The sequence below is a fragment of the Rhinoderma darwinii genome (assembly GCF_050947455.1).
Source record: "Rhinoderma darwinii isolate aRhiDar2 chromosome 5 unlocalized genomic scaffold, aRhiDar2.hap1 SUPER_5_unloc_31, whole genome shotgun sequence".
Lineage (NCBI taxonomy): Eukaryota > Metazoa > Chordata > Amphibia > Anura > Rhinodermatidae > Rhinoderma > Rhinoderma darwinii.
This window is the reverse complement of record NW_027461789.1, coordinates 227,738-242,463: the sequence shown is the minus strand read 5'-3', so window position 1 is coordinate 242,463 and position 14,726 is coordinate 227,738. Positions and strand designations below refer to the sequence as shown.

The following is a 14,726-nucleotide window of genomic DNA, read 5'->3' as shown; positions in this document are numbered from 1 at the left end:
CACCCCTTGTTCCTTCACACCTTGTATCAGCTGTAATCCAGTCCAGTCCAGTGCTGCCTGCTGAGCAGCACTGACCAACACTGCCTGGGCCCAGGCTTTTATCTCTGAGGCCCCATTATGATGTCAGAAAGCTGGCTCTGGAATCCTGAGGGCTCCACTATGACACGTGCAAAGTTCCGTCTGAACTTTATATAAGACGGTGAGGCTCAGTCAGTCACTCAGTGTTGCCTGAGAGGGCAACACTGCAACAGCCGGCCGCCAGGCTGTCTTTTTTTTGCACAGCTAGTTGCCTCCAGGAGGCCACAAGAGGGAGACAAGGGACTGCAAAATGGAAAATAGGCATCCACCAACTTTACAGACAACTTCTCCTTGCTCCTACAACCTCCATCCTTGCACAGTTTGTTATTCTTCTAGGTAACATAGTAACAAATCCAAATTGCTGCTCTCTTTGTAGGCAAGCAAGGCTTTGTTGCAACTGCAATTCTTACTTCTTCTTGAAATGTAGGGACGACAGTACATTCCATCACATCCATCTAGTGTACACAGGTAGGTCCATTGTGGCGGGCAGGCGAGCGGGCGGGCTGCTTTATTGGCTGTTTGCTGTTCCCCTACTCCACTCCACTATTTGACTGTTGTGCTGCATCAATCAATCAATCAATCAATCAATCAATCAATCAATCAATCAATCAATCAATCAATCAGTGGCTGGCTCAGGTGCAGCTCTTTAACTTACCTAAAAGGGAGGGCGGAGAGAAGACAAGGAAGGTGAATGAGGTGTTCCAATGTGAAATGCCGGAAACACAGAAACACAGACGACACACAACAAGAGGTGGCAATCTATTCATTAATTGCATTTAATCAATGAGCTCATTATCACTCATGCATTGTCCAACAGGTGTTGAAATAATGGGATTAAAAGGGGAGATCCCTTCAGAAAGACAGAAACAATAGCAAAGACAAAAAACACTTTTGGAATCTGCTTTTAGTCAACACATAAGGAAAGGGTGCACCGGTCCTGGAAATACTGCAATACCAGGTCAATGCGTGGAGTGGACAGAGCAAGCTCTATTTCCATCTCCCTGTTCTAAAAATCCATTTAATATATGGTCCCCAGATAGGGGACGTATCAGATATTAAACTGATAAGAACAGATACTACACTTGATCTTAGCCAAAAGGCCGAGAAGCGATAACCCGAACGGGCCGCGCGTTGCCCGAGCCTGCCCGATACTGCTGTTCAGCCCTTGCAGCGATTCAGCCTACTTCTAGGCAATTCCATGGGGCCCTGCAGGCTCACACACTCACAGCTACACGGGAGGTGAATAAAGGCCGGAGAGGAAGCCAGACAGGATTTGCTTCTTTTGCTTGCACCACAATGCAGTGCTGAAAGAGGAGGAATCTACATAAAAACGCCTTCCTGGCAACGCCCAAATGCCCTGCTGCCATGCAGATAAACACTGGCAGCGGCAGCAAGTGCATGCCCACAGCCACCCCTTGTTCCTTCACACCTTGTATCAGCTGTAATCCAGTCCAGTCCAGTGCTGCCTGCTGAGCAGCACTGACCAACACTGCCTGGGCCCAGGCTTTTATCTCTGAGGCCCCATTATGATGTCAGAAAGCTGGCTCTGGAATCCTGAGGGCTCCACTATGACACGTGCAAAGTTCCGTCTGAACTTTATATAAGACGGTGAGGCTCAGTCAGTCACTCAGTGTTGCCTGAGAGGGCAACACTGCAACAGCCGGCCGCCAGGCTGTCTTTTTTTTGCACAGCTAGTTGCCTCCAGGAGGCCACAAGAGGGAGACAAGGGACTGCAAAATGGAAAATAGGCATCCACCAACTTTACAGACAACTTCTCCTTGCTCCTACAACCTCCATCCTTGCACAGTTTGTTATTCTTCTAGGTAACATAGTAACAAATCCAAATTGCTGCTCTCTTTGTAGGCAAGCAAGGCTTTGTTGCAACTGCAATTCTTACTTCTTCTTGAAATGTAGGGACGACAGTACATTCCATCACATCCATCTAGTGTACACAGGTAGGCCCATTGTGGCGGGCAGGCGAGCGGGCGGGCTGCTTTATTGGCTGTTTGCTGTTCCCCTACTCCACTCCACTATTTGACTGTTGTGCTGCATCAATCAATCAATCAATCAATCAATCAATCAATCAATCAATCAATCAATCAGTGGCTGGCTCAGGTGCAGCTCTTTAACTTACCTAAAAGGGAGGGCGGAGAGAAGACAAGGAAGGTGAATGAGGTGTTCCAATGTGAAATGCCGGAAACACAGAAACACAGACGACACACAACAAGAGGTGGCAATCTATTCATTAATTGCATTTAATCAATGAGCTCATTATCACTCATGCATTGTCCAACAGGTGTTGAAATAATGGGATTAAAAGGGGAGATCCCTTCAGAAAGACAGAAACAATAGCAAAGACAAAAAACACTTTTGGAATCTGCTTTTAGTCAACACATAAGGAAAGGGTGCACCGGTCCTGGAAATACTGCAATACCAGGTCAATGCGTGGAGTGGACAGAGCAAGCTCTATTTCCATCTCCCTGTTCTAAAAATCCATTTAATATATGGTCCCCAGATAGGGGACGTATCAGATATTAAACTGATAAGAACAGATACTACACTTGATCTTAGCCAAAAGGCCGAGAAGCGATAACCCGAACGGGCCGCGCGTTGCCCGAGCCTGCCCGATACTGCTGTTCAGCCCTTGCAGCGATTCAGCCTACTTCTAGGCAATTCCATGGGGCCCTGCAGGCTCACACACTCACAGCTACACGGGAGGTGAATAAAGGCCGGAGAGGAAGCCAGACAGGATTTGCTTCTTTTGCTTGCACCACAATGCAGTGCTGAAAGAGGAGGAATCTACATAAAAACGCCTTCCTGGCAACGCCCAAATGCCCTGCTGCCATGCAGATAAACACTGGCAGCGGCAGCAAGTGCATGCCCACAGCCACCCCTTGTTCCTTCACACCTTGTATCAGCTGTAATCCAGTCCAGTCCAGTGCTGCCTGCTGAGCAGCACTGACCAACACTGCCTGGGCCCAGGCTTTTATCTCTGAGGCCCCATTATGATGTCAGAAAGCTGGCTCTGGAATCCTGAGGGCTCCACTATGACACGTGCAAAGTTCCGTCTGAACTTTATATAAGACGGTGAGGCTCAGTCAGTCACTCAGTGTTGCCTGAGAGGGCAACACTGCAACAGCCGGCCGCCAGGCTGACTTTTTTTTGCACAGCTAGTTGCCTCCAGGAGGCCACAAGAGGGAGACAAGGGACTGCAAAATGGAAAATAGGCATCCACCAACTTTACAGACAACTTCTCCTTGCTCCTACAACCTCCATCCTTGCACAGTTTGTTATTCTTCTAGGTAACATAGTAACAAATCCAAATTGCTGCTCTCTTTGTAGGCAAGCAAGGCTTTGTTGCAACTGCAATTCTTACTTCTTCTTGAAATGTAGGGACGACAGTACATTCCATCACATCCATCTAGTGTACACAGGTAGGTCCATTGTGGCGGGCAGGCGAGCGGGCGGGCTGCTTTATTGGCTGTTTGCTGTTCCCCTACTCCACTCCACTATTTGACTGTTGTGCTGCATCAATCAATCAATCAATCAATCAATCAATCAATCAATCAGTGGCTGGCTCAGGTGCAGCTCTTTAACTTACCTAAAAGGGAGGGCGGAGAGAAGACAAGGAAGGTGAATGAGGTGTTCCAATGTGAAATGCCGGAAACACAGAAACACAGACGACACACAACAAGAGGTGGCAATCTATTCATTAATTGCATTTAATCAATGAGCTCATTATCACTCATGCATTGTCCAACAGGTGTTGAAATAATGGGATTAAAAGGGGAGATCCCTTCAGAAAGACAGAAACAATAGCAAAGACAAAAAACACTTTTGGAATCTGCTTTTAGTCAACACATAAGGAAAGGGTGCACCGGTCCTGGAAATACTGCAATACCAGGTCAATGCGTGGAGTGGACAGAGCAAGCTCTATTTCCATCTCCCTGTTCTAAAAATCCATTTAATATATGGTCCCCAGATAGGGGACGTATCAGATATTAAACTGATAAGAACAGATACTACACTTGATCTTAGCCAAAAGGCCGAGAAGCGATAACCCGAACGGGCCGCGCGTTGCCCGAGCCTGCCCGATACTGCTGTTCAGCCCTTGCAGCGATTCAGCCTACTTCTAGGCAATTCCATGGGGCCCTGCAGGCTCACACACTCACAGCTACACGGGAGGTGAATAAAGGCCGGAGAGGAAGCCAGACAGGATTTGCTTCTTTTGCTTGCACCACAATGCAGTGCTGAAAGAGGAGGAATCTACATAAAAACGCCTTCCTGGCAACGCCCAAATGCCCTGCTGCCATGCAGATAAACACTGGCAGCGGCAGCAAGTGCATGCCCACAGCCACCCCTTGTTCCTTCACACCTTGTATCAGCTGTAATCCAGTCCAGTCCAGTGCTGCCTGCTGAGCAGCACTGACCAACACTGCCTGGGCCCAGGCTTTTATCTCTGAGGCCCCATTATGATGTCAGAAAGCTGGCTCTGGAATCCTGAGGGCTCCACTATGACACGTGCAAAGTTCCGTCTGAACTTTATATAAGACGGTGAGGCTCAGTCAGTCACTCAGTGTTGCCTGAGAGGGCAACACTGCAACAGCCGGCCGCCAGGCTGTCTTTTTTTTGCACAGCTAGTTGCCTCCAGGAGGCCACAAGAGGGAGACAAGGGACTGCAAAATGGAAAATAGGCATCCACCAACTTTACAGACAACTTCTCCTTGCTCCTACAACCTCCATCCTTGCACAGTTTGTTATTCTTCTAGGTAACATAGTAACAAATCCAAATTGCTGCTCTCTTTGTAGGCAAGCAAGGCTTTGTTGCAACTGCAATTCTTACTTCTTCTTGAAATGTAGGGACGACAGTACATTCCATCACATCCATCTAGTGTACACAGGTAGGTCCATTGTGGCGGGCAGGCGAGCGGGCGGGCTGCTTTATTGGCTGTTTGCTGTTCCCCTACTCCACTCCACTATTTGACTGTTGTGCTGCATCAATCAATCAATCAATCAATCAATCAATCAATCAATCAATCAATCAATCAGTGGCTGGCTCAGGTGCAGCTCTTTAACTTACCTAAAAGGGAGGGCGGAGAGAAGACAAGGAAGGTGAATGAGGTGTTCCAATGTGAAATGCCGGAAACACAGAAACACAGACGACACACAACAAGAGGTGGCAATCTATTCATTAATTGCATTTAATCAATGAGCTCATTATCACTCATGCATTGTCCAACAGGTGTTGAAATAATGGGTTTAAAAGGGGAGATCCCTTCAGAAAGACAGAAACAATAGCAAAGACAAAAAACACTTTTGGAATCTGCTTTTAGTCAACACATAAGGAAAGGGTGCACCGGTCCTGGAAATACTGCAATACCAGGTCAATGCGTGGAGTGGACAGAGCAAGCTCTATTTCCATCTCCCTGTTCTAAAAATCCATTTAATATATGGTCCCCAGATAGGGGACGTATCAGATATTAAACTGATAAGAACAGATACTACACTTGATCTTAGCCAAAAGGCCGAGAAGCGATAACCCGAACGGGCCGCGCGTTGCCCGAGCCTGCCCGATACTGCTGTTCAGCCCTTGCAGCGATTCAGCCTACTTCTAGGCAATTCCATGGGGCCCTGCAGGCTCACACACTCACAGCTACACGGGAGGTGAATAAAGGCCGGAGAGGAAGCCAGACAGGATTTGCTTCTTTTGCTTGCACCACAATGCAGTGCTGAAAGAGGAGGAATCTACATAAAAACGCCTTCCTGGCAACGCCCAAATGCCCTGCTGCCATGCAGATAAACACTGGCAGCGGCAGCAAGTGCAAGCCCACAGCCACCCCTTGTTCCTTCACACCTTGTATCAGCTGTAATCCAGTCCAGTCCAGTGCTGCCTGCTGAGCAGCACTGACCAACACTGCCTGGGCCCAGGCTTTTATCTCTGAGGCCCCATTATGATGTCAGAAAGCTGGCTCTGGAATCCTGAGGGCTCCACTATGACACGTGCAAAGTTCCGTCTGAACTTTATATAAGACGGTGAGGCTCAGTCAGTCACTCAGTGTTGCCTGAGAGGGCAACACTGCAACAGCCGGCCGCCAGGCTGTCTTTTTTTTGCACAGCTAGTTGCCTCCAGGAGGCCACAAGAGGGAGACAAGGGACTGCAAAATGGAAAATAGGCATCCACCAACTTTACAGACAACTTCTCCTTGCTCCTACAACCTCCATCCTTGCACAGTTTGTTATTCTTCTAGGTAACATAGTAACAAATCCAAATTGCTGCTCTCTTTGTAGGCAAGCAAGGCTTTGTTGCAACTGCAATTCTTACTTCTTCTTGAAATGTAGGGACGACAGTACATTCCATCACATCCATCTAGTGTACACAGGTAGGTCCATTGTGGCGGGCAGGCGAGCGGGCGGGCTGCTTTATTGGCTGTTTGCTGTTCCCCTACTCCACTCCACTATTTGACTGTTGTGCTGCATCAATCAATCAATCAATCAATCAATCAATCAATCAATCAATCAATCAGTGGCTGGCTCAGGTGCAGCTCTTTAACTTACCTAAAAGGGAGGGCGGAGAGAAGACAAGGAAGGTGAATGAGGTGTTCCAATGTGAAATGCCGGAAACACAGAAACACAGACGACACACAACAAGAGGTGGCAATCTATTCATTAATTGCATTTAATCAATGAGCTCATTATCACTCATGCATTGTCCAACAGGTGTTGAAATAATGGGATTAAAAGGGGAGATCCCTTCAGAAAGACAGAAACAATAGCAAAGACAAAAAACACTTTTGGAATCTGCTTTTAGTCAACACATAAGGAAAGGGTGCACCGGTCCTGGAAATACTGCAATACCAGGTCAATGCGTGGAGTGGACAGAGCAAGCTCTATTTCCATCTCCCTGTTCTAAAAATCCATTTAATATATGGTCCCCAGATAGGGGACGTATCAGATATTAAACTGATAAGAACAGATACTACACTTGATCTTAGCCAAAAGGCCGAGAAGCGATAACCCGAACGGGCCGCGCGTTGCCCGAGCCTGCCCGATACTGCTGTTCAGCCCTTGCAGCGATTCAGCCTACTTCTAGGCAATTCCATGGGGCCCTGCAGGCTCACACACTCACAGCTACACGGGAGGTGAATAAAGGCCGGAGAGGAAGCCAGACAGGATTTGCTTCTTTTGCTTGCACCACAATGCAGTGCTGAAAGAGGAGGAATCTACATAAAAACGCCTTCCTGGCAACGCCCAAATGCCCTGCTGCCATGCAGATAAACACTGGCAGCGGCAGCAAGTGCATGCCCACAGCCACCCCTTGTTCCTTCACACCTTGTATCAGCTGTAATCCAGTCCAGTCCAGTGCTGCCTGCTGAGCAGCACTGACCAACACTGCCTGGGCCCAGGCTTTTATCTCTGAGGCCCCATTATGATGTCAGAAAGCTGGCTCTGGAATCCTGAGGGCTCCACTATGACACGTGCAAAGTTCTGTCTGAACTTTATATAAGACGGTGAGGCTCAGTCAGTCACTCAGTGTTGCCTGAGAGGGCAACACTGCAACAGCCGGCCGCCAGGCTGTCTTTTTTTTGCACAGCTAGTTGCCTCCAGGAGGCCACAAGAGGGAGACAAGGGACTGCAAAATGGAAAATAGGCATCCACCAACTTTACAGACAACTTCTCCTTGCTCCTACAACCTCCATCCTTGCACAGTTTGTTATTCTTCTAGGTAACATAGTAACAAATCCAAATTGCTGCTCTCTTTGTAGGCAAGCAAGGCTTTGTTGCAACTGCAATTCTTACTTCTTCTTGAAATGTAGGGACGACAGTACATTCCATCACATCCATCTAGTGTACACAGGTAGGTCCATTGTGGCGGGCAGGCGAGCGGGCGGGCTGCTTTATTGGCTGTTTGCTGTTCCCCTACTCAACTCCACTATTTGACTGTTGTGCTGCATCAATCAATCAATCAATCAATCAATCAATCAATCAATCAATCAATCAATCAGTGGCTGGCTCAGGTGCAGCTCTTTAACTTACCTAAAAGGGAGGGCGGAGAGAAGACAAGGAAGGTGAATGAGGTGTTCCAATGTGAAATGCCGGAAACACAGAAACACAGACGACACACAACAAGAGGTGGCAATCTATTCATTAATTGCATTTAATCAATGAGCTCATTATCACTCATGCATTGTCCAACAGGTGTTGAAATAATGGGATTAAAAGGGGAGATCCCTTCAGAAAGACAGAAACAATAGCAAAGACAAAAAACACTTTTGGAATCTGCTTTTAGTCAACACATAAGGAAAGGGTGCACCGGTCCTGGAAATACTGCAATACCAGGTCAATGCGTGGAGTGGACAGAGCAAGCTCTATTTCCATCTCCCTGTTCTAAAAATCCATTTAATATATGGTCCCCAGATAGGGGACGTATCAGATATTAAACTGATAAGAACAGATACTACACTTGATCTTAGCCAAAAGGCCGAGAAGCGATAACCCGAACGGGCCGCGCGTTGCCCGAGCCTGCCCGATACTGCTGTTCAGCCCTTGCAGCGATTCAGCCTACTTCTAGGCAATTCCATGGGGCCCTGCAGGCTCACACACTCACAGCTACACGGGAGGTGAATAAAGGCCGGAGAGGAAGCCAGACAGGATTTGCTTCTTTTGCTTGCACCACAATGCAGTGCTGAAAGAGGAGGAATCTACATAAAAACGCCTTCCTGGCAACGCCCAAATGCCCTGCTGCCATGCAGATAAACACTGGCAGCGGCAGCAAGTGCATGCCCACAGCCACCCCTTGTTCCTTCACACCTTGTATCAGCTGTAATCCAGTCCAGTCCAGTGCTGCCTGCTGAGCAGCACTGACCAACACTGCCTGGGCCCAGGCTTTTATCTCTGAGGCCCCATTATGATGTCAGAAAGCTGGCTCTGGAATCCTGAGGGCTCCACTATGACACGTGCAAAGTTCCGTCTGAACTTTATATAAGACGGTGAGGCTCAGTCAGTCACTCAGTGTTGCCTGAGAGGGCAACACTGCAACAGCCGGCCGCCAGGCTGTCTTTTTTTTGCACAGCTAGTTGCCTCCAGGAGGCCACAAGAGGGAGACAAGGGACTGCAAAATGGAAAATAGGCATCCACCAACTTTACAGACAACTTCTCCTTGCTCCTACAACCTCCATCCTTGCACAGTTTGTTATTCTTCTAGGTAACATAGTAACAAATCCAAATTGCTGCTCTCTTTGTAGGCAAGCAAGGCTTTGTTGCAACTGCAATTCTTACTTCTTCTTGAAATGTAGGGACGACAGTACATTCCATCACATCCATCTAGTGTACACAGGTAGGTCCATTGTGGCGGGCAGGCGAGCGGGCGGGCTGCTTTATTGGCTGTTTGCTGTTCCCCTACTCAACTCCACTATTTGACTGTTGTGCTGCATCAATCAATCAATCAATCAATCAATCAATCAATCAATCAATCAATCAGTGGCTGGCTCAGGTGCAGCTCTTTAACTTACCTAAAAGGGAGGGCGGAGAGAAGACAAGGAAGGTGAATGAGGTGTTCCAATGTGAAATGCCGGAAACACAGAAACACAGACGACACACAACAAGAGGTGGCAATCTATTCATTAATTGCATTTAATCAATGAGCTCATTATCACTCATGCATTGTCCAACAGGTGTTGAAATAATGGGATTAAAAGGGGAGATCCCTTCAGAAAGACAGAAACAATAGCAAAGACAAAAAACACTTTTGGAATCTGCTTTTAGTCAACACATAAGGAAAGGGTGCACCGGTCCTGGAAATACTGCAATACCAGGTCAATGCGTGGAGTGGACAGAGCAAGCTCTATTTCCATCTCCCTGTTCTAAAAATCCATTTAATATATGGTCCCCAGATAGGGGACGTATCAGATATTAAACTGATAAGAACAGATACTACACTTGATCTTAGCCAAAAGGCCGAGAAGCGATAACCCGAACGGGCCGCGCGTTGCCCGAGCCTGCCCGATACTGCTGTTCAGCCCTTGCAGCGATTCAGCCTACTTCTAGGCAATTCCATGGGGCCCTGCAGGCTCACACACTCACAGCTACACGGGAGGTGAATAAAGGCCGGAGAGGAAGCCAGACAGGATTTGCTTCTTTTGCTTGCACCACAATGCAGTGCTGAAAGAGGAGGAATCTACATAAAAACGCCTTCCTGGCAACGCCCAAATGCCCTGCTGCCATGCAGATAAACACTGGCAGCGGCAGCAAGTGCATGCCCACAGCCACCCCTTGTTCCTTCACACCTTGTATCAGCTGTAATCCAGTCCAGTCCAGTGCTGCCTGCTGAGCAGCACTGACCAACACTGCCTGGGCCCAGGCTTTTATCTCTGAGGCCCCATTATGATGTCAGAAAGCTGGCTCTGGAATCCTAAGGGCTCCACTATGACACGTGCAAAGTTCCGTCTGAACTTTATATAAGACGGTGAGGCTCAGTCAGTCACTCAGTGTTGCCTGAGAGGGCAACACTGCAACAGCCGGCCGCCAGGCTGTCTTTTTTTTGCACAGCTAGTTGCCTCCAGGAGGCCACAAGAGGGAGACAAGGGACTGCAAAATGGAAAATAGGCATCCACCAACTTTACAGACAACTTCTCCTTGCTTCTACAACCTCCATCCTTGCACAGTTTGTTATTCTTCTAGGTAACATAGTAACAAATCCAAATTGCTGCTCTCTTTGTAGGCAAGCAAGGCTTTGTTGCAACTGCAATTCTTACTTCTTCTTGAAATGTAGGGACAACAGTACATTCCATCACATCCATCTAGTGTACACAGGTAGGTCCATTGTGGCGGGCAGGCGAGCGGGCGGGCTGCTTTATTGGCTGTTTGCTGTTCCCCTACTCCACTCCACTATTTGACTGTTGTGCTGCATCAATCAATCAATCAATCAATCAATCAATCAATCAATCAATCAATCAATCAATCAGTGGCTGGCTCAGGTGCAGCTCTTTAACTTACCTAAAAGGGAGGGCGGAGAGAAGACAAGGAAGGTGAATGAGGTGTTCCAATGTGAAATGCCGGAAACACAGAAACACAGACGACACACAACAAGAGGTGGCAATCTATTCATTAATTGCATTTAATCAATGAGCTCATTATCACTCATGCATTGTCCAACAGGTGTTGAAATAATGGGATTAAAAGGGGAGATCCCTTCAGAAAGACAGAAACAATAGCAAAGACAAAAAACACTTTTGGAATCTGCTTTTAGTCAACACATAAGGAAAGGGTGCACCGGTCCTGGAAATACTGCAATACCAGGTCAATGCGTGGAGTGGACAGAGCAAGCTCTATTTCCATCTCCCTGTTCTAAAAATCCATTTAATATATGGTCCCCAGATAGGGGACGTATCAGATATTAAACTGATAAGAACAGATACTACACTTGATCTTAGCCAAAAGGCCGAGAAGCGATAACCCGAACGGGCCGCGCGTTGCCCGAGCCTGCCGTTCAGCCCTTGCAGCGATTCAGCCTACTTCTAGGCAATTCCATGGGGCCCTGCAGGCTCACACACTCACAGCTACACGGGAGGTGAATAAAGGCCGGAGAGGAAGCCAGACAGGATTTGCTTCTTTTGCTTGCACCACAATGCAGTGCTGAAAGAGGAGGAATCTACATAAAAACGCCTTCCTGGCAACGCCCAAATGCCCTGCTGCCATGCAGATAAACACTGGCAGCGGCAGCAAGTGCATGCCCACAGCCACCCCTTGTTCCTTCACACCTTGTATCAGCTGTAATCCAGTCCAGTCCAGTGCTGCCTGCTGAGCAGCACTGACCAACACTGCCTGGGCCCAGGCTTTTATCTCTGAGGCCCCATTATGATGTCAGAAAGCTGGCTCTGGAATCCTGAGGGCTCCACTATGACACGTGCAAAGTTCCGTCTGAACTTTATATAAGACGGTGAGGCTCAGTCAGTCACTCAGTGTTGCCTGAGAGGGCAACACTGCAACAGCCGGCCGCCAGGCTGTCTTTTTTTTGCACAGCTAGTTGCCTCCAGGAGGCCACAAGAGGGAGACAAGGGACTGCAAAATGGAAAATAGGCATCCACCAACTTTACAGACAACTTCTCCTTGCTCCTACAACCTCCATCCTTGCACAGTTTGTTATTCTTCTAGGTAACATAGTAACAAATCCAAATTGCTGCTCTCTTTGTAGGCAAGCAAGGCTTTGTTGCAACTGCAATTCTTACTTCTTCTTGAAATGTAGGGACGACAGTACATTCCATCACATCCATCTAGTGTACACAGGTAGGTCCATTGTGGCGGGCAGGCGAGCGGGCGGGCTGCTTTATTGGCTGTTTGCTGTTCCCCTACTCCACTCCACTATTTGACTGTTGTGCTGCATCAATCAATCAATCAATCAATCAATCAATCAATCAATCAATCAATCAATCAATCAATCAATCAGTGGCTGGCTCAGGTGCAGCTCTTTAACTTACCTAAAAGGGAGGGCGGAGAGAAGACAAGGAAGGTGAATGAGGTGTTCCAATGTGAAATGCCGGAAAAACAGAAACACAGACGACACACAACAAGAGGTGGCAATCTATTCATTAATTGCATTTAATCAATGAGCTCATTATCACTCATGCATTGTCCAACAGGTGTTGAAATAATGGGATTAAAAGGGGAGATCCCTTCAGAAAGACAGAAACAATAGCAAAGACAAAAAACACTTTTGGAATCTGCTTTTAGTCAACACATAAGGAAAGGGTGCAACGGTCCTGGAAATACTGCAATACCAGGTCAATGCGTGGAGTGGACAGAGCAAGCTCTATTTCCATCTCCCTGTTCTAAAAATCCATTTAATATATGGTCCCCAGATAGGGGACGTATCAGATATTAAACTGATAAGAACAGATACTACACTTGATCTTAGCCAAAAGGCCGAGAAGCGATAACCCGAACGGGCCGCGCGTTGCCCGAGCCTGCCCGATACTGCTGTTCAGCCCTTGCAGCGATTCAGCCTACTTCTAGGCAATTCCATGGGGCCCTGCAGGCTCACACACTCACAGCTACACGGGAGGTGAATAAAGGCCGGAGAGGAAGCCAGACAGGATTTGCTTCTTTTGCTTGCACCACAATGCAGTGCTGAAAGAGGAGGAATCTACATAAAAACGCCTTCCTGGCAACGCCCAAATGCCCTGCTGCCATGCAGATAAACACTGGCAGCGGCAGCAAGTGCATGCCCACAGCCACCCCTTGTTCCTTCACACCTTGTATCAGCTGTAATCCAGTCCAGTGCTGCCTGCTGAGCAGCACTGACCAACACTGCCTGGGCCCAGGCTTTTATCTCTGAGGCCCCATTATGATGTCAGAAAGCTGGCTCTGGAATCCTGAGGGCTCCACTATGACACGTGCAAAGTTCCGTCTGAACTTTATATAAGACGGTGAGGCTCAGTCAGTCACTCAGTGTTGCCTGAGAGGGCAACACTGCAACAGCCGGCCGCCAGGCTGTCTTTTTTTTGCACAGCTAGTTGCCTCCAGGAGGCCACAAGAGGGAGACAAGGGACTGCAAAATGGAAAATAGGCATCCACCAACTTTACAGACAACTTCTCCTTGCTCCTACAACCTCCATCCTTGCACAGTTTGTTATTCTTCTAGGTAACATAGTAACAAATCCAAATTGCTGCTCTCTTTGTAGGCAAGCAAGGCTTTGTTGCAACTGCAATTCTTACTTCTTCTTGAAATGTAGGGACGACAGTACATTCCATCACATCCATCTAGTGTACACAGGTAGGTCCATTGTGGCGGGCAGGCGAGCGGGCGGGCTGCTTTATTGGCTGTTTGCTGTTCCCCTACTCCACTCCACTATTTGACTGTTGTGCTGCATCAATCAATCAATCAATCAATCAATCAATCAATCAATCAATCAATCAATCAATCAATCAATCAGTGGCTGGCTCAGGTGCAGCTCTTTAACTTACCTAAAAGGGAGGGCGGAGAGAAGACAAGGAAGGTGAATGAGGTGTTCCAATGTGAAATGCCGGAAACACAGAAACACAGACGACACACAACAAGAGGTGGCAATCTATTCATTAATTGCATTTAATCAATGAGCTCATTATCACTCATGCATTGTCCAACAGGTGTTGAAATAATGGGATTAAAAGGGGAGATCCCTTCAGAAAGACAGAAACAATAGCAAAGACAAAAAACACTTTTGGAATCTGCTTTTAGTCAACACATAAGGAAAGGGTGCACCGGTCCTGGAAATACTGCAATACCAGGTCAATGCGTGGAGTGGACAGAGCAAGCTCTATTTCCATCTCCCTGTTCTAAAAATCCATTTAATATATGGTCCCCAGATAGGGGACGTATCAGATATTAAACTGATAAGAACAGATACTACACTTGATCTTAGCCAAAAGGCCGAGAAGCGATAACCCGAACGGGCCGCGCGTTGCCCGAGCCTGCCCGATACTGCTGTTCAGCCCTTGCAGCGATTCAGCCTACTTCTAGGCAATTCCATGGGGCCCTGCAGGCTCACACACTCACAGCTACACGGGAGGTGAATAAAGGCCGGAGAGGAAGCCAGACAGGATTTGCTTCTTTTGCTTGCACCACAATGCAGTGCTGAAAGAGGAGGAATCGACATAAAAACGCCTTCCTGGCA

General features: G+C 47.7%; 10 non-coding genes across 10 annotated transcripts; all 10 read right to left on the bottom strand.

Moving 5' to 3' along the window:
* Positions 1-999: 999 nt before the first annotated feature.
* Positions 1,000-1,190, bottom strand: LOC142689616 (U2 spliceosomal RNA). The gene has a single exon (XR_012858472.1). It is a non-coding gene; the product is annotated as a U2 spliceosomal RNA (small nuclear RNA).
* A 1,288-nt stretch (positions 1,191-2,478) lies between these two features.
* Positions 2,479-2,669, bottom strand: LOC142689615 (U2 spliceosomal RNA). The gene has a single exon (XR_012858471.1). It is a non-coding gene; the product is annotated as a U2 spliceosomal RNA (small nuclear RNA).
* A 1,276-nt stretch (positions 2,670-3,945) lies between these two features.
* Positions 3,946-4,136, bottom strand: LOC142689614 (U2 spliceosomal RNA). Its single transcript, XR_012858470.1, has one exon. It is a non-coding gene; the product is annotated as a U2 spliceosomal RNA (small nuclear RNA).
* Positions 4,137-5,424: 1,288 nt separating this feature from the next.
* LOC142689613 (U2 spliceosomal RNA) lies at positions 5,425-5,615 on the bottom strand. Its single transcript, XR_012858469.1, has one exon. It is a non-coding gene; the product is annotated as a U2 spliceosomal RNA (small nuclear RNA).
* Positions 5,616-6,899: 1,284 nt separating this feature from the next.
* On the bottom strand, positions 6,900-7,090 carry LOC142689612 (U2 spliceosomal RNA). The gene has a single exon (XR_012858468.1). It is a non-coding gene; the product is annotated as a U2 spliceosomal RNA (small nuclear RNA).
* A 1,288-nt stretch (positions 7,091-8,378) lies between these two features.
* On the bottom strand, positions 8,379-8,569 carry LOC142689610 (U2 spliceosomal RNA). The gene has a single exon (XR_012858467.1). It is a non-coding gene; the product is annotated as a U2 spliceosomal RNA (small nuclear RNA).
* Positions 8,570-9,853: 1,284 nt separating this feature from the next.
* Positions 9,854-10,044, bottom strand: LOC142689609 (U2 spliceosomal RNA). The gene has a single exon (XR_012858466.1). It is a non-coding gene; the product is annotated as a U2 spliceosomal RNA (small nuclear RNA).
* A 1,292-nt stretch (positions 10,045-11,336) lies between these two features.
* LOC142689608 (U2 spliceosomal RNA) lies at positions 11,337-11,527 on the bottom strand. Its single transcript, XR_012858465.1, has one exon. It is a non-coding gene; the product is annotated as a U2 spliceosomal RNA (small nuclear RNA).
* Positions 11,528-12,817: 1,290 nt separating this feature from the next.
* LOC142689701 (U2 spliceosomal RNA) lies at positions 12,818-13,008 on the bottom strand. Its single transcript, XR_012858549.1, has one exon. It is a non-coding gene; the product is annotated as a U2 spliceosomal RNA (small nuclear RNA).
* A 1,295-nt stretch (positions 13,009-14,303) lies between these two features.
* Positions 14,304-14,494, bottom strand: LOC142689607 (U2 spliceosomal RNA). The gene has a single exon (XR_012858464.1). It is a non-coding gene; the product is annotated as a U2 spliceosomal RNA (small nuclear RNA).
* Between the last annotated feature and the right edge of the window lie 232 nt (positions 14,495-14,726).